The following is a 13,636-nucleotide window of genomic DNA, read 5'->3' on the forward strand; positions in this document are numbered from 1 at the left end:
CAACTGCATAACCTGCATATGATATTCACAGAGCAATAATCTGACTGTTCCATGCTTACAGGAATCGCTAAGAAAAAACAATTATTTGCTAACTTGTCTTCTACCATCTGATCTACTTCTCTGTCCTCCCACCGGCTCACTGACCCTCCTAATTTATCAAAGCTGTCCCCACTATGGTGAGCAGTGATCTGCCACTGGTGCCCAGTCCTCATGGATCTCCAGGTGCCCATGTCCTCATCAGTCTACTGGTGCCCATGTTCTCATCTCTCCTGGTGCCCATTCCTCATCACTCTCCTGGTGCCCATGTCCTCATCACTCTCCTGGTGCCCATGTCCTCATCACTCTCCTGGTGCCCATGTCCATATCACTCTCCTGATGCCCATTCCTCATGGCTTTCCTGATGCCCATTCCTCATGGCTCTCCTGATGCCCATTCCTCATCGCTCTCCTGGTCCCCATGTTCTCATCACTCTCCTGGTGCCCATGTTCTCATCACTCTCCTGATGCCCATTCCTCATTACTCTCCTGATGCCCATTCCTCATCACTCTCCTGGTGCCCATGTTCTCATCACTCTCCTGGTGCCCAGTCCATGTGGCTCTCCTGGTGCCCATTCCACATCGCTCTCCTGGTGCCCATTCCTCATCGCTCTCCTGGTGCCCATGTCCTCATCACTCTTATGGTGCCCATTCCTCATTACTCTCCTGGTGCTCATTTCCTCATTACTCTCCTGATGCCCATTCCTCATTGCTCTCCTGCTTCCCATGTCCTCCTCACCACTGGTGCCCAGTCCTCATGGCTCTCCTGGTGCCCATGTCCTCATCGCTCTCCTGATGCCCATTCCTCATGGCTCTCCTGATGCCCATTCCTCATCACTCTCCTGGTCCCCATGTTCTCATCACTCTCCTGGTGCCCATGTTCTCATCACTCTCCTGATACCCATTCCTCATTACTCTCCTGATGCCCATTCCTCATCACTCTCCTGGTGCCCAGTCCATGTGGCTCTCCTGGTGCCCATTCCACATTGCTCTCCTGGTGCCCATTCCTCATCGCTCTCCTGGTGCCCATGTCCTCATCACTCTCCTGATGCCCATTCCTCATCACTCTCCTGGTGCCCATTCCTCATCACTCTCCTGGTGCCCAGTCATCATGGCTTTCCTGATGCCCATTCCTCATGGCTCTCCTGATGCCCATTCCTCATCACTCTCCTGGTCCCCATGTTCTCATCACTCTCCTGGTGCCCATGTTCTCATCACTCTCCTGATACCCATTCCTCATTACTCTCCTGATGCCCATTCCTCATCACTCTCCTGGTGCCCAGTCCATGTGGCTCTCCTGGTGCCCATTCCACATCGCTCTCCTGGTGCCCATTCCTCATCGCTCTCCTGGTGCCCATGTCCTCATCACTCTCATGGTGCCCATTCCTCATCACTCTCCTGGTGCTCATTTCCTCATTACTCTCCTGATGCCCATTCCTCATTGCTCTCCTGCTTCCCATGTCCTCCTCACCACTGGTGCCCAGTCCTCATGGCTCTCCTGGTCCCCATGTCCTCATCACTCTCCTGATGCCCATTCCTCATTGCTCTCCTGGTGCCCATGTCCTCCTCACTCTCCTGGTGCCCATGTCCTCCTCACTCTCCTGGTGATGCCCATTCCTCATCACTCTCCTGGTGCCCATTCCTCATCACTCTCCTGGTGCCCATTCCTCATCACTCTCCTGGTGCCCATTCCTCATCACTCTCCTGGTGCCCAGTCATCATCACTCTCCTGGTGCCCAGTCCTCATTGCTCTCCTTGTGCCAAGTCCTCATCACCACTGGTGCCCAGTCCTCATGGCTCTCCTGCTTCCCATGTCCTCCTCACCACTGATGCCCAGTCCTCATGGCTCTCCTAGTGCCCATGTCCTCATCACCACTGGTGCCCATGTCCTCATTGCTCTCCTGTAGTGCCTCTTACCTCTCAGGTCACTCCTTTAGTATCTCCTTCTTTCTCCATTGGGTTCCCCATGGTTCTGTTCCTGGCCCTCTGCCTACCTCTCAGCCTCTCCAGGTATATGATCTAAAGCCCCCTTCAACTCAGCAGGTCTAATTAAGAGGTCATTAACATTCACCCTGCTAATGCCACTAGCCCTAGAGGCATGGCACCAGGCTGAGCCATGTATTACCTTATATGGTAGTGGGACTTCTGGCATCATGCAACCAACCTGTGGAAAACATCCAGTGTGTCCCTCCCCTACTGACAGTAGAATATACTGCAGATTTCCAAAGATGGGTCCTTGATACTTCATGGAATTCAGAGGCACAGTTGTCAGTCAACCGCAAGGGACTGTCGGAGACCATCAAGGATGAATTACTGTAGCTCGAGCAGATGTGTCCACTAATCTGGTACTTGTAATCAACCACTGCATTCATATTGATGCTTGATTGACTGAGAGATGACAAGAAAGAAGTACTTCAACCTACCCCAGTTATCGGGAAAACACAACTTTAAATAATTATGGTAATTCTGAGACTAAATCCTCTAAAGAATTGGATTATGCCCCCATGCATTTAGACACACTTCACAAATGTAGTCCCAATAAGAGAAGTGAGCAACGACGTCAGGAGAACTTGTGTCTTTAATGTGGCGAGTCTGGACATTATGTTTCGAATTGTTCCACAAAACCTCAAAGGACAGTAGCCACCTTAGCAGAAGCAGATTCTGCAGATCAGGAGTCTGTGGATTCCGATATGCCTCAGCCTTTGAATGCGATTACTCCTCATCTTTCTACCTTAGCATCCACTGAGAAGACTAAGGGGGGCAGTGAATCACACTTCTCAATTCAAATTTGATTCCAGATCGATGCACAATGGATTTCCACTTCTGCAATGGTGGACTCTGGCGCGAATGCCAAATTTATGGACATCATGTTTGCTAAGAGAAATAACATTACATCTAGGACATCTAGAGAGAGAGATACCCGTGGATGGCTCCCCTTTGGACTCTGGTCCAGTTACTCATGAAACAGAACCCCTGGATCTTGTAATTGAGCCGAATCACCATGAGACTCTGACCTTCTTATTGACCTCTTCTCCTCAGTTTCCTATTATTTGGGGAATTCCTTGGTTGACTGCAAATAATCCATCAATTAACTGGGAATCAAAGACTCTTTTATTTTCATCAGAAACTCCTGTTCCTGTGTCTAAATCTGAATCCTCTCTGAAAGTGAGCAAATTAAATAATTCCACTCCTCCTGTATTGGAACAATTAACTACACAACATAGAGACTTTTCTGACATCTGTAATAAGAATTCTGACAAATTACCACCTCACAGATCCTATGATTGTCCGGTGGATTTGGTACCTGGGGCTGCCATACTCTTTGGATGCATTTACCCATTAGCCGAACCTGAGTTAAAGGCCCTCAAGGATTATGTGGATGAAAGTTTGGGAAAAGGTTTTATTCGTCCATCCACATCTCCAGCAGGTGCACCTATATTCTTTGTAAAGAAGAAGGATGGTTCATTACGACCATACATTGATTATAGAGCATTGAATAAAGTTACAGTCAAGAACCGTTACCCACTTCCACTTATTTCAGAATTATTGGAGAGATTTCGTTCGGCAAGGATTTTCACCAAATTAGATCTATGAGGAGCATACAATTTAATACGCATACGAATAGGTGATGAATGGAAGACTGCTTTTCAATGCAAATATCCACTTTGAATATTTGGATATTTCTTTTGGATTGTGCAATGCCCCAGCAACATTCCAGCCCTTCATGACATTTTCAAGGATTTAATTGATCGATTTTGTTGTCATCTATCTCAATGATATACAATTTTTTTCAAATTCCCAAAAGGAACATCAACAACAGGTTCTTTCTGTACTTGAACGTCTTCACAAACACAGTTTGTACATCAAATGTGAATTCCATCAAACGCAGATTCAGTTCTTGGGCTGTATTATCTCACCTCAAGGTTTAAGAATGGCATTTCCCGAATCCCGGAATGGGGAATCTGATGCCCTATCCAGAGCATATATGGAAGACTCACCCCAGTGTGAAGCAGAAGAAAACAATCCTCTCTAAATCACTCAATGTCTGGAGGCTGTTGGAAAACGTGAGCTCTTATTTGACATCAAAGACGGTTACAGAACAGATCCAATTCTTATAAACCCTCCTTCAGATTTACATTGAACCTATCAAGATGGAACATGGAAGTATAAACATCGCTTGTATGTACCACCAGCAGCACGATTAAAGGTACTGCAATTTGTTCATGACTCTAGACTTGCCGGCCACAAGGGTGTATGTAAGCCTCATGAATCATTATCCCGTTACTTTTGGTGACCGAAATTCAAGGAGGAAGTTAAAAGATTTGTATCATCCTGCAGTACTTGTGCCAGGTTTAAGACTCCTCGCACACCCCCACTTGGACTTTTACAACCATTACCAGTCCCTTTCCGTCCATGGGGATAAATCTCCATGGATTTTATTGTGGATTTACCATCATCCAAAGGTATGACAACCATTCTGGTGGTGGTAGATCCACTGACAAAGATGGCGCACATTGTGCCCTGTACTGGACTTCCTTCTGCAAGAGAAACAGCAGAGTCACTAATTAAGGAAGTCTTTCCTCCTGATGATGTCATTTCTGAACGAGGAGTCCAATTTACTTCACGTTTCTGGAAGAAGATTTGTAGTTCTCTTAATATTAACATTAAATTATCTCAATCTAATGGTCAGACAGAGCGCACCAACCAGACATTGGAACAATACCTATGGTCAGAGGAGGCTCATGCTATAGGGCTGCAGCCGCTCCAGTCAAAATCCCAACACCAGAGACACAGACAGACAGCACCCCCCCCCCCCCCCCCACCTCCGGAGCTCCGGAGCTCTGGTGCTTGCTGGCTGTGTCTCTGACATGCTGGTAACCTCTCACCAGGCTCCATGAAGCTGCAGGACAGACACAGCAACAGCCCAACCCTGTGGGGAGGAGTTCAGTATGTAGTAGATTCCTACTATTGGAAGCGGCTACTGCTCATCATACACAGAGCCACAGAGCTGGAAACTCCTCCCCCTCTTGGGCTGCCAGTACATGGAGTGATGACAGCAATAGCTTCCAACAGGAAGCCATTCTGTGCAAATCTCCAGAGCTACAGTGCTTCTATGGGCTGCTGTCTGTGCAGCCCAGAAGCAAATCCTCTGCAGTGAGCATGCCCAGACTTCAGTGAGTCAGTGTGATGCAGCTGAAGGAAGGTGTGCATTGCACCAGAGAGGTGCACGGAAGTTTATTTAATTTGAATAATATTTGTGTGTAGATCTTTATTAAGAGTATCATTTTGTGTACTTTAATTAATATTAAAGTTATTAAAAGTGTGTATTTTGCTCTGTACCTGTGTTTGTGTGCATATGAGTACATCATTTATTTACAGTAATTGCACACAAAAACTTGAACTACTAAGAGAAACATTAACATGCTCAGGACAGTTATAAGTGTATCGCAGACAGACATTGTAGTGCTGTCTATTTCCAGCGAAGAAAAGCGTCAAGGGTCTAATTTGGGCACCTACAACCCTTGCTCCTACCCGTTGAAATCATCCATCACCCTTAGAGACTGCATGCAAGTGTCTACTGCCTCCTGCACACAGCCGCACATCGCTGAACTTACAAGCACCTGCTGATTCTGGAAGCTGGACACGGAGAACCTGTTCACCAATCACAGGTCAGTGAGGCTCGCTCCCCGCCGTACTAACAGCAAAGGCTCGCTGAATACAGCTGGTGCCGAGCGGGTTGAAGCGAGCCCACACACAATAACATCCTCCTAGGCTACTGCAGGGATTGTGCTAATACATTGCTAAGGAGGTGCTGCCTATAAGCACAAAGTGCAACATTCTCTTGGGTGACTGAGAACTTAACCACTAACCAATAACAGTGGATCCTGATATTCCTATTCTAAAGGACTATAATCCCTTTCATCGGCTTAACTCCTCATACCCTGGTGTACACAGGGATTTCTTTCATTGGCTTTATACAAGGTAACCCTAATGGTCCTGGTTCTCATAATATCACTTTCGGGTATCTAATCGATCTAGAGCTGGGTACAACCATTGTATATTATGCCTCTGTAAATTGATAGGAGATTTTGCCTATTTACATCTTTTTTTAGATTTATATATATTGGGCATATTAATTATACATGTTTATTGTCTAATGTTTTAAATTATTTTAAGCTAAAAGATTTGAATCATTTTTTCAGATGTGTGGCGCTCTCTCGTACTTAGTTATATAAATAATAAAATCTTATCGGCAATTTCCAGAATTGCCTCTGGGAGCAGCCAGTATACATTCACATATGTCAGTACATATACATATATATATACTGATTAGAGCAGCAACTGTACGTGATTATCGCACCAGATTGTTTTTTCTGTATTTCTATATCACCAGTTTTAAACATTGGTGATGATGTCTGGCTTTCTACACGAAACGTAAAAGTAAGTGTAGCCACTCCCAAGCTAGGACCAAAACATATAGGTCCCTTTAAGATTGAGGCAAGTTGGTTCATCTGCCTTTCAACTTGAACTCCCAGGATCTATGAAGGTTCATGTTTCATCACTAAAGCCAGTAGTTGCAAATCCTTTTCCTGGTCGCACTTTGCCTCCCCCAGGTCCTATTCAAATTGGTGACCATGAAGAATTTCTAGTAGAGAAATTCTAGATTCGTATATTTAGAAATAAACTTCAATATCTGATACAGTGGCAGGGATATGGACCAGAGGAAAATTCATGGGAACCAGAAGGGAACATCCATTGCTGCGTGAATTTTATCAGAGATATCTGGAGAAACCCTGCAAAGCACCGTTCAGAGGACGTTATTGAAAGGGGGGAATACTGTAAGGCAGGCAAACTATAGCCCTCCAGCTGTTGTGAAACTACACGTCCCATCATGCCTTGCCACAGTTTTGCTGTTAGGGAATGCTGGAACTATTGCAAGGCATGCTGGGATGTGCAGTATCACAACAGCTGGAGGGCCACAGTTTGGACATGCCTGCTGTAAGGAATATCCCTGACTCTGTGCTCCTCCAACCACTAGGAGTCTCTGTATTTGCAAGTTTGCCCTTAGTTTTGCTTGTTTCCAAGATGGTCAGTTTGGAATCAAAGAGAAGCCATCTTGTATCCTGTTTCCTGTTTAAGCCTATAAAAGGCACTTCCTGGATCTAATCCCTGAGTATTCTGCTTGCTCAGCTCCTGCCATCTACCAAACATCTCTACGTCTGACTACCCACCTGTGTTCCGAAAGGACTTACGTCTGACTACCCTCCTGTGTAAAGAACCGACTTACGTCTGACTACCCACCTGTGTTCCGAACCAACTTACATCTGACTACCCTCCTGTGTACCAAACAGACTTACATCTGACTATCCTCCTGTATACCAAACCGACTTACGTCTGACTACCCTCCTGTGTTCCGAACGGACTTACACCTGACTACCCTCCTGTGTACCGAACCGACTTACGTCTGACTACCCTCCTGTGTACCGAACCGACTTACATCTGACTACCCTCCTGTGTACCGAACCGGCTTACGTCTGACTACCCTCCTGTGTACCGAACCGGCCTACATCTGACTACCCTCCTCTGAAACCGAACCGGATTACATCTGACTACCCTCCTGTGTACCGAACCGACTTACGTCGGAGTACCCTCCTGTGTACCAAACCGACTTACACCTGACTACCCTCCTGTGTACCGAACCGGCTTACGTCTGACTACCCTCCTGTGTACCGAACCGGCCTACATCTGACTACCCTCCTCTGAAACCGAACCGGCTTACATCTGACTACCCTCCTGTGTACCGAACCGACTTACGTCTGACTACCCTCCTGTGTACCGAACCGGCTTACGTCTGACTACCCTCCTGTGTACCGAACCGGCTTACGTCTGACTACCCTCCTGTGTTCCGAACGGACTTACGTCTGACTACCCTCCTGTGTACCGAACCGGCTTACATCTGACTACCCTCCTGTGTACCGAACCGGCTTACGTCTGACTACCCTCCTTTGTACCGTACCGGCTTACGTCTGACTACCCTCCTCTGTACCGAACCGACTTACGTCTGACTACCCTCCTGTGTACCGAACCGACTTACGTCTGACTACCCTCCTGTGTACCGAACCGACTTACGTCTGACTACCCTCCTGTGTACCGAACCGACTTACGTCTGACTACCCTCCTGTGTACCGAACCGACTTACGTCTGACTACCCACTTGTGTACTGCACCGGCTAATGTTTGGCTATTCCCTGGTATATCTGCTTGGCCATTGGACATCAGGTAATATCACCAGTATTGTTACACCAGATGTAAACTGTGACTTCTTCAATGTCAGCTGCAACTTTTATTGCAATGAGCGATAATCAGTACACAACGCCATGTGCTCATGCCAAGTATGTATTTGAGATTGTACAAACAATAGAAACATATACACTTCTAGATAAATGTGCATTTTTTTTCTACATATTTCTACAATTGTTTAAATTAATCCAGTTAATGGATTAATTACAAATGAAATACCAGTGGCCGGGTGTAAGTGAGTAGTGATGTACGGAGTGGTATATACGGAGGTGGTCGGGTGTAAGTGAGTAGTGATGTGTGGAGTGGTATATACGGAGGTGGCCGGGTGTAAGTGAGTAGTGATGTGTGGAGTGGTATATACGGCGGTGGCCGGGTGTAAGTGAGTAGTGATGTGTGGAGTGGTATATACGGCGGTGGCCGGGTGTAAGTGAGTAGTGATGTGTGGAGTGGTATATACGGCGGTGGTCGGGTGTAAGTGAGTAGTGATGTGCGGAGTGGTATATACGTCGGTGGCCGGGTGTAAGTGAGTAGTGATGTGTGGAGTGGTATATACGGCGGTGGCCGGGTGTAAGTGAGTAGTGATGTGCGGAGTGGTATATACGGCGGTGGTCGGGTGTAAGTGAGTAGTAATGTGTGGAGTGGTGTATACGGCGGTGGCTGGGTGTAAGTGAGTAGTGATGTGTGGAGTGGTATATACAGCGGTGGTCGGGTGTAAGTGAGTAGTGATGTGTGGAGTGGTATATACGGCGGTGGCCGGGTGTAAGTGAGTAGTGATGTGTGGAGTGGTATATACGGCGGTGGTCGGGTGTAAGTGAGTAGTGATGTGTGGAGTGGTATATACGGCGGTGGCCGGGTGTAAGTGAGTAGTATATACGGCGGTGGCCGGGTGTAAGTGAGTAGTGATGTGTGGAGTGGTATATACGGGGTGGCCGGGTGTAAGTGAGTAGTGATGTGCGGAGTGGTATATACGGCGGTGGTCGGGTGTAAGTGAGTAGTGATGTGTGGAGTGGTATATACGGCGGTGGCCGGGTGTAAGTGAGTAGTGATGTGTGGAGTGGTATATACGGCGTTGGCCGGGTGTAAGTGAGTAGTGATGTGCGGAGTGGTATACACGGCGGTGGTCGGGTGTAAGTGAGTAGTGATGTGTGGAGTGGTATATACGGCGGTGGCCTGGTGTAAGTGAGTAGTATATACGGCGGTGGCCGGGTGTAAGTGAGTAGTGATGTGTGGAGTGGTATATACGGGGTGGCCGGGTGTAAGTGAGTAGTGATGTGCGGAGTGGTATATACGGCGGTGGTCAGGTGTAAGTGAGTAGTATATACGGCGGTGGCCGGGTGTAAGTGAGTAGTGATGTGTGGAGTGGTATATACGGCGGTGGCCGGGTGTAAGTGAGTAGTGATGTGCGGAGTGGTATACACGGCGGTGGTCGGGTGTAAGTGAGTAGTGATGTGTGGAGTGGTATATACGGCGGTGGCCTGGTGTAAGTGAGTAGTATATACGGCGGTGGCCGGGTGTAAGTGAGTAGTGATGTGTGGAGTGGTATATACGGGGTGGCCGGGTGTAAGTGAGTAGTGATGTGCGGAGTGGTATATACGGCGGTGGTCAGGTGTAAGTGAGTAGTGATGTGTGGAGTGGTATATACGGGGTGGCCGGGTGTAAGTGACTAGTGATGTGTGGAGTGGTATATACGGCGGTGGCCGGGTGTAAGTGAGTAGTGATGTGTGGAGTGGTATATACGTGGTGGCCGGGTGTAAGTGAGTAGTGATGTGTGGAGTGGTATATACGGAGGTGGTCGGGTGTAAGTGAGTAGTGATGTGTGGAGTGGTATATACGGCGGTGGCCGGGTGTAAGTGAGTAGATATGTGTGGAGTGGTATATACGGCGGTGGCCGGGTGTAAGTGAGTAGTGATGTGCGGAGTGGTATATACGGCGGTGGCCGGGTGTAAGTGAGTAGTGATGTGTGGAGTGGTATATACGGAGGTGGCCGGGTGTAAGTGAGTAGTGATGTGTGGAGTGGTATATACGGCGGTAGCCGGGTGTAAGTGAGTAGTGATGTGTGGAGTGGTATATACGGCGGTAGCCGGGTGTAAGTGAGTAGTGATGTGCGGAGTGGTATATACGGCGGTGGTCGTGTGTAAGTGAGTAGTGATGTGTGGAGTGGTATATACGGCGGTGGTCGTGTGTAAGTGAGTAGTGATGTGTGGAGTGGTGTATATGGCGGTGGCCGGGTGTAAGTGAGTAGTGATGTGTGGAGTGGTGTATACTGCGGTGGCCGGGTGTAAGTGAGTAGTGATGTGTGGAGTGGTATATACGGCGGTGGTCGGGTGTAAGTGAGTAGTGATGTGTGGAGTGGTATATACGGCGGTGGTCGGGTGTAAGTGAGTAGTGATGTGCGGAGTGGTATATACGGCGGTGGTCGGGTGTAAGTGAGTAGTGATGTGTGGAGTGGTATATACGGGGTGGCTGGGTGTAAGTGAGTAGTGATGTGTGGAGTGGTATATACGGCGGTGGTCGGGTGTAAGTGAGTAGTGATGTGTGGAGTGGTATATACGGCGGTGGTCGGGTGTAAGTGAGTAGTGATGTGTGGAGTGGTATATACGGCGGTGGCCGGGTGTAAGTGAGTAGTGATGTGCGGAGTGGTATATACGGCGGTGGCCGGGTGTAAGTGAGTAGTGATGTGTGGAGTGGTGTATACGGCGGTGGCCGGGTGTAAGTGAGTAGTGATGTGTGGAGTGGTATATACGGCGGTGGCCGGGTGTAAGTGAGTAGTGATGTGTGGAGTGGTATATACGGCGGTGGTCGGGTGTAAGTGAGTAGTGATGTGCGGAGTGGTATATACGGCGGTGGCCGGGTGTAAGTGAGTAGTGATGTGTGGGGTGGTATATAACGGTGGTGGTCGGGTGTAAGTGAGTAGTGATGTGTGGAGTGGTATATACAGCGGTGGCCGGGTGTAAGTGAGTAGTGATGTACGGAGTGGTATATACGGCGGTGGCCGGGTGTAAGTGAGTAGTGATGTGCGGAGTGGTATATACGGCGGTGGCCGGGTGTAAGTGAGTAGTGATGTGTGGAGTGGTATATACGGTGGTGGCCGGGTGTAAGTGAGTAGTGATGTGTGGAGTGGTATATACGGCGGTGGCCGGGTGTAAGTGAGTAGTGATGTGTGGAGTGGTATATACGGCAGTGGCCGGGTGTAAGTGAGTAGTGATGTGTGGAGTGGTATATACGGCGGTGGCCGGGTGTAAGTGAGTAGTGATGTGTGGAGTGGTATATACGGTGGTGGCCGGGTGTAAGTGAGTAGTGATGTGTGGAGTGGTATATACGGCGGTGGCCGGGTGTAAGTGAGTAGTGATGTGTGGAGTGGTATATACGGAGGTGGTCGGGTGTAAGTGAGTAGTGATGTGTGGAGTGGTATATACGGCGGTGGCCGGGTGTAAGTGAGTAGTATATACGGCGGTGGTCGTGTGTAAGTGAGTAGTGATGTGTGGAGTGGTATATACGGGGTGGCCGGGTGTAAGTGAGTAGTGATGTGCGGAGTGGTATATACGGCGGTGGCCGGGTGTAAGTGAGTAGTGATGTGTGGAGTGGTGTATATGGCGGTGGTCGGGTGTAAGTGAGTAGTGATGTGCGGAGTGGTATATACGGCGGTGGTCGGGTGTAAGTGAGTAGTGATGTGCGGAGTGGTATATACGGCGGTGGTCGGGTGTAAGTGAGTAGTGATGTGCGGAGTGGTATATACGGCGGTGGTCGGGTGTAAGTGGGTAGTGATGTGCGGAGTGGTATATACGGCGGTGGCCGGGTGTAAGTGAGTAGATATGTGCGGAGTGGTATATACGGCGGTGGTCGGGTGTAAGTGAGTAGTGATGTGCGGAGTGGTATATACGGCGGTGGCCGGGTGTAAGTGAGTAGTGATGTGTGGAGTGGTGTATACGGCGGTGGTCGGGTGTGCGGAGTGGTATATACGGGGTGACCGGGTGTGAGTAGTGATGTGTGGAGTGGTATATACGGCGGTGGCCGGGTGTAAGTGAGTAGTGATGTGTGGAGTGGTATATACGGGGTGGCCGGGTGTAAGTGAGTAGTGATGTGTGGAGTGGTATATACGGCGGTGGTCGGGTATAAGTGAGTAGTGATGTGTGGAGTGGTATATACGGCGGTGGTCGGGTGTAAGTGAGTAGTGATGTGTGGAGTGGTATATACGGGGTGGCTGGGTGTAAGTGAGTAGTGATGTGTGGAGTGGTATATACGGCGGTGGTCGGGTGTAAGTGAGTAGTGATGTGTGGAGTGGTATATACGGCGGTGGTCGGGTGTAAGTGAGTAGTGATGTGTGGAGTGGTATATACGGCGGTGGCCGGGTGTAAGTGAGTAGTGATGTGCAGAGTGGTATATACGGCGGTGGCCGGGTGTAAGTGAGTAGTGATGTGTGGAGTGGTGTATACGGCGGTGGCCGGGTGTAAGTGAGTAGTGATGTGTGGAGTGGTATATATATAGCGGTGGCCGGGTGTAAGTGAGTAGTGATGTGTGGAGTGGTATATACGGCGGTGGTCGGGTGTAAGTGAGTAGTGATGTGCGGAGTGGTATATACGGCGGTGGCCGGGTGTAAGTGAGTAGTGATGTGTGGAGTGGTATATACGGCGGTGGCCGGGTGTAAGTGAGTAGTGATGTACGGAGTGGTATATACGGCGGTGGCCGGGTGTAAGTGAGTAGTGATGTGCGGAGTGGTATATACGGCGGTGGCCGGGTGTAAGTGAGTAGTGATGTGTGGAGTGGTATATACGGTGGTGGCCGGGTGTAAGTGAGTAGTGATGTGTGGAGTGGTATATACGGCGGTGGCCGGGTGTAAGTGAGTAGTGATGTGTGGAGTGGTATATACGGCAGTGGCCGGGTGTAAGTGAGTAGTGATGTGTGGAGTGGTATATACGGCGGTGGCCGGGTGTAAGTGAGTAGTGATGTGTGGAGTGGTATATACGGCGGTGGCCGGGTGTAAGTGAGTAGTGATGTGTGGAGTGGTATATACGGCGGTGGCCGGGTGTAAGTGAGTAGTGATGTGTGGAGTGGTATATACGGAGGTGGTCGGGTGTAAGTGAGTAGTGATGTGTGGAGTGGTATATACGGCGGTGGCCGGGTGTAAGTGAGTAGTATATACGGCGGTGGCCGGGTGTAAGTGAGTAGTGATGTGCGGAGTGGTATATACGGGGTGGCCGGGTGTAAGTGAGTAGTGATGTGCGGAGTGGTATATACGGCGGTGGTCAGGTGTAAGTGAGTAGTGATGTGTGGAGTGGTATATACGGGGTGGCCGGGTGTAAG

General features: G+C 48.9%; 1 protein-coding gene across 1 annotated transcript in view; it reads right to left on the reverse strand.

Annotated features, from left to right (window-relative positions):
- ASIC3 (acid sensing ion channel subunit 3) overlaps positions 1-13,636 on the reverse strand; it is a 233,865-nt gene that overhangs the window by 113,703 nt on the left and 106,526 nt on the right. The window lies entirely within an intron of this gene.

The sequence above is a fragment of the Crinia signifera genome, chromosome 5 (genome assembly GCF_055691185.1).
Source record: "Crinia signifera chromosome 5, ASM5569118v1, whole genome shotgun sequence".
In the NCBI taxonomy this organism is placed as follows: domain Eukaryota; kingdom Metazoa; phylum Chordata; class Amphibia; order Anura; family Myobatrachidae; genus Crinia; species Crinia signifera.